The sequence below is a fragment of the Mastomys coucha genome, unplaced genomic scaffold (genome assembly GCF_008632895.1).
Source record: "Mastomys coucha isolate ucsf_1 unplaced genomic scaffold, UCSF_Mcou_1 pScaffold23, whole genome shotgun sequence".
Lineage (NCBI taxonomy): Eukaryota > Metazoa > Chordata > Mammalia > Rodentia > Muridae > Mastomys > Mastomys coucha.
In genome coordinates this window covers 113,353,152-113,358,832 of record NW_022196906.1, presented here as the reverse complement: position 1 = coordinate 113,358,832, position 5,681 = coordinate 113,353,152, and positions in this window count along the sequence as shown.

Below are 5,681 nucleotides of genomic sequence, written 5' to 3'. Positions count from 1 at the left end.
CCTGGACCACTCACTCCATCTGAGCCCTTCCTGTCCCCTGGACCACTCACTCCATCTGAGCCCTTCCTATCCCCTGGACCACTCCATCTGAGCCCTTCCTGTCCCCTGGACCACTCCATCTGAGCCCTTCCTGTCCCTGGACCACTCTGTCTGAGCCCTTCCTGTCCCCTGGACCACTCACTCCATCTGAGCCCTTCCTGTCCCTGGACCACTCCATCTGAGCCCTTTCTGTCCCTGGGCTCTCCAGCCCTTTCCCTTCCCAGCATTCCTATCCTCCACTGTTTTTCTGGAAGAAAGTTAGATGCGGGGCCCATTTGGGATCATAACCTGGATGGATTCACCTTTATCCAAACCAACTCGGGCCACAAGCCTCAGTCTAACCCCAGGGACAGAGGCAGGCAGAGAGGACAGGGAGACTTCAAGCAGAGTGGGTGTGGAGGGACTCTGCTGGGGCATGAATCAGCGAGCGTGCTGCAGGGTGTCTCAGAGACCTTAAGGCCAAACAGTGGGCACTATTCTCCTCTCCGTGGTATCCCAGTCACCTTGAGCAACAGCAGTGAGACCTGAGGCAGCCTGAGCCCAGCCCGGGTAATGACCACGCTTTCAAGCACTTCCTCCTATGCCAGCTCATGGGGCTGGCATCCTGGGCAGCTGCCAGGCACCTGCTGCTCACAAGAAAAGACCCAGCACCCCGGCCTTTGCGGAGAGACAGGCCGGCTCGGATTCCTGAGCAGCGTGTGAGGTCCCAGGAGAAGCCCTTGCCCGGATGTGGGCTGACTGGCCGGTGGTATGTCCTGTCCTCCTGTCTGTCCCACTATGCCTGGCTGTGTGCGGGGCACAGTGGAATGGGGCCAGGCTTGCCACCAGGATTTGTCTTCAGGGCCACTTCTCTGTGGAATCATTCTATCTGGTCACCCTGTCAGGGGGAGACCTCTGGACAGCCAGGGCCAGTTCCCTTCCCTGGGCAGGGCTGTGGAGACATTCCAAGGTAGTATAAGTGAGGAGAGCTAGCCCAAGAGAAGAGGCCAGTTCAGCAGCTCTAACTAGGCCTCCTTCATCCTGTACCAATCTATCACGTTTATAGCCTTCACTCCAGACAGGAGACAAGGAAAGGCCAAAGTCAGTGAGGCCGTAAATAAAAGTGTAATGGGATAACTAGGATGCACAGCCCATCCTGAGCCCACAGCCAGGAGCAGGGCTGACCTGAGCCTCCCACTGCCTCTGCCTCGACTTCACCCACTGGCCCGGGAGACAGCTAAAACCACTGAACGGTGGCCACAGGGGTGCCTGGCCGGATTACCAGCTTCCTAGGCCATAAAACCTTGATGTCATCCTCACCTCCTCTCTTTCCCTCACACTCCGTGTTCAATCCAGCAGGAAATCCTGTTGGCACTGCCTTTAGAACACAGCCCAGGGGTTCTCAACACCTCTGAGACCACCTCAGTGCTCCAAGTGCCTTCCCTCCGCTCTAACTGGTTCTTGTTCCTAAGTGTTCTTAGCGCATCTGTCAGGAGGGGACCAGTTAACATGGCCTGCTCATACCCACGGCTCCACTAGAACTCTTTAGAACCCCCATCGTGGTCCTCTTATGACAGGTGTGGCTCCCCACCACCTCTCTGAACCCCCAGCAGCCTTTGCTGCACATCACACAGCACTGAACCATGCATACTCCTTGCTGGCTTCTGAACGCACCAAGCTCCATGGACTTAGGCTCTGCCCTGTTCAATCCTCAGCAGGTTGGCTTTTCCCCACAGGAGTCAGGCTCACCTTCTATCTCCAAGTCACCTCATAGTCCACTATCAGGATGACATGGTGACCATCCTGTCTTCCACCCTCTCAAGATCCAGTTTTCAAGTCAGATTTATTTAGTGAAGTGCAATTTGCACATAATTAAAATCACCCCTTTAAACTTTTTTTTTTTTACCTTTACTTAACAAGTGTGTGTAGAAGCACATCTGGAAGTCAGAGGGCAACCTGTGGGAGTCATCGAACTGACATCATCCAGCTTGGCGGCAAGCACCCCTACACCAAGCCCTCCTACCAGCCCTCCCATTCTGGTCTTGCTGTTCCAGTGTTTACTTGGGTCTAACTCTCCTTCGCTTGCTTGTTTGGGAGACAGAGTCTCACTGCAGAGCCCAGGCTGGTCTCGACCCCACCTGCTTCTGCCTCCCGGGTGCTAGTATTAAAGGGTGCAGTACCACACTCAGATCTTCAGATCTTCAACGTTTTATGGTTGTTTGGTTTGGTTTGGCTTTTGTTTGGTCTGGTCTGGTCTGGTCTGGTCTGGTTTGGTTTGGCAGGGTGTCTTCTGGAGTTCTGTTTTGTATCTCAGCCATTTTAACTTGACTTTCCTCAGTGGCTAGTGACTGGGCTTTGTTGCGTGCGGTGATTGGCTGCTCTTCTATCTTCTTTGGTGACATGAAGGCCACTGTTTCTAAAGCTCTCTCTAGAGCTTAAACACTTTCAGCATCGTTTGGAGGTACAAGACTCCCCATGTGAGACCGTGTTCTGGTGCCATGCTAGGGCTTGCTGTATCATCTGACTCGGCCTCCTCATCTGTGAAATGGGAACAGCAGTGACATCTTTCCTGGGTGTATGTGATTCTGTACTCGCAGACATGGAACGTGCAGTAACCCCCAAGATACAGTAAGCATCATGACTGTCCAGTGTGCTGACGGTCATGACTACCTCCTATCTAACCCCGTGTCCTTTCAGACCCTGTATTTCTGTGTGAATGGTTGTGTCTCATGGACAGTGGGCACAGAGCTAGACAAGCAGTGTCTCCCAACCACTGTACCACCCATCAGTGAGTTCTAGAATTACTGTTAAGGGCCAAACTCCAGCAGGTTTCTTCCCTCTCCCAGACCCCAGGCAGCCATGACAGCATGGAGCACTGTGGCTGTGTACATAGGGCAGCACAAAGGTGACCTTATCACTGACCGCCCACATGGTCCAGACCTCAGTTCCTCATGAGTGGCAGGGAAGATGGCAGCACTGGGCCTTTCAAGGTCTCCTCTGCAACCCTGTAGGGTTCGTATACCAGTAAGTCCACCTTCTGTCTCTGCCCTAGTCGGCACTGTTCTATGGGGGACCACTATGACGGCTACAGGAAAACTGGACCCCAATTCAAGTGTCTCTTGTGCCTGGGGCAGTGGGGTGGGAAGGAGAGCAGCTACATTCGGAAATCAGCACAGGCAGCTGTGGAGCTGGTGCCAGCATGCCACAGAGATGGAAGGCAGGTGATGAGAGGATACTTGGGCTCAGCAAAGCCCAGGCTGAGGGAGGGAGAGGAGTGGAGGTGGGGTGCTGGGGTGCAGCTGGGGAGCTGGCAGGAGGAAGAAGTTCAAAGGCTGAAGCTTCAAAGCTCTAGAAGATCAGATCAAAGAGAAGAGGCACCCAGAGGTCAGGGTGCAGAAGCCGAGGGCCAGGGTACACCAGCCTCTCCCCCTCCCGCCCCGCCCTTCCTCTCTACTGAGCATGCTCTCCACACTAGTTGTCACCTCCTTGACTGTGGGCAGCCCTGTGCAGCCTTCTCAGCACAGGTTCCCACCAGGACGGTCTTGGCACCCTAGCAACCTCACATCCTGTCTCTTTCCCAAGCCAGCTACCCCCTCGGTGCCACCCCTGGAACCTACTGACACTGGGCTCTAGCCTCAGAGGACCTAAAAGACAATCTCCTTTCCAGCTGAAGAACAGCCAGGTCAGGGCTAGGACGTCACGCGTCTGCCCGCCTTGCCAGCCTGACAAAGCATTCTCTCTCCTACAGGGACCGTGACGTGTGAAGGGTGGGTATGTGCTGAGCGGTGGCGCTGAAGCCCAGCCATCAGGGTTGATGCTAGCAACCATGCTGGCAGAAGGCCCCAGAGCCACAGGGATCCCCTCCCTCCCTTCCTCAAATGTCACCAAATAAGGTGACACATGTGGACACATGGAGCCGGCTGGAGAGGCTGAGGTGTCTGGCCGCTCTTCATGCAGCTAACATGTCCGGAGCATCTTACGGAGCCTGGTGGTACAGTGATGAGCGGTCAGGCTTGTCTTTGCCCTTAGGTAGCTTGTAGTCAAGTCAGAGAGGTGAGTGACTGTCCAGCACTGCCTGGAGCTGCTGCCAGGCAGGGAGGACAAGGACAATGGACAAGACTTGTGATGATTAAAAAACACTGCAAGTTACTGAGGTACACTTGAGGCTGTGACTACGCCAGTCTTTCCAGAGAGGACCACCTGAGGACAGGGAACACCTAACTGTAGTGGCCCTGTCCTACAGGCTGAGGGCCCAGACTGAATAAAAGAAAACCATTCCCTCCTCTGCTTCCTGCTCTACGCAGATGTGAGCAAGCAGGCTCATATTCCTGTGGTCATGGCCAAAGGCTATTCTTACCAGCTTGTCTTCTCCAACATGCCAACTGCACTTTCAAAACCAAGCTCTCCCCAACTCCTCACACTGTTTCTTGCCAGGTATTTGGTCACCACAATGAGAATGCAATGAACGACATTCAGGGCAGAGTCAAGGAAGACCTCTTTTGATGCTGTGGCATAGGACTTGACCCTGTGGGCATTTTCAGGCAGAGAGAAGAGAGGTTCTGAAGTGGAAGGAACATGATCCATTCCGGAAGGGTGGCTCAGCCTGTGTGAGCAGAGTGGGCAAATAAGGGGTGGCGCAGGCTGGCAAGGTCCAGGAGAGGAGCCAGGATATGAGCTGAGGCATGTGGAACTGCAGAAGGGGCTTACTCCTTCATATACTTTCTGTTTATGGGGGTGAAGGACATGACTGCTCATGAGGCCCATGCTTTAGCAAGACCCTACCTCTGCTCTGTGGAAGGAACTGTGCAAGGTAAGGATGGTGGGTGAGAAATGAGCCTGCATAGAGACACAAAGACAGTTAAGGATAGATGAAGAGATGCCAAGTGCCTCCTACCCTCGCTGCCCCCCTGAGACTGCGAGAGGAACGTCTGAGAATTAGTTTAAGGTCCTATCCGCTGGACGCCACCTCTCCCAGCAGGAACTCTAGAAAGGCAAGCTCCTGCTGGGGGCAGCACAGAAGCACCACTGTCAGTGGGGGAACACTGGCTTCCCGCGTGCTGGGAACATAGCTGCATTGGTCACCTCCGTGGCACGCGGAGCAAAGGTGCAAACCTGTTCACTAACCAGTCAAGAATGCACCCGAGGTGGACATGATGGCACTTGACAAGCTGGTCTGGGAGGATCACAAGTGCAAGGTCAGCCTGTACTAAGTTCAAAGCCAGCTTAGCCACCCAATGAACCTGAAGCCAGCCTGGGATACAGTCTTAAAATGCAGAAACACAGGGGCCAGCAAGATGGCTCAGCTCATAGAGGTGCCTTCTTCTAGGCCAAACGACCTTCCCACATGGTGGGAAGAGGAGAAGCCTGCGCGGTGTCCTTTGACCTCCCGGGTGCTGGGAGGGTTCTGTGGCTACACCTCCACAGGTCTCCTTTACTTCAACCCCAGGAGGCAGGCTTCCTCCAAGAGGCTCTTGGATCCTTGTCTACCTGTTTCAGGGACCTCAGAGAAGAGGAAACTTTGAGTCTAATCTCAAAAGAGTTAACCAGGGAAGAAATTACAGCTACCCACCCATCCCACAACTGCATAATGAAGGAAAACATTTGAGTGGCCATCATTAGATTGTCATTGCTGACCTCCACTGCCCCTGCTACCTGTGATATGA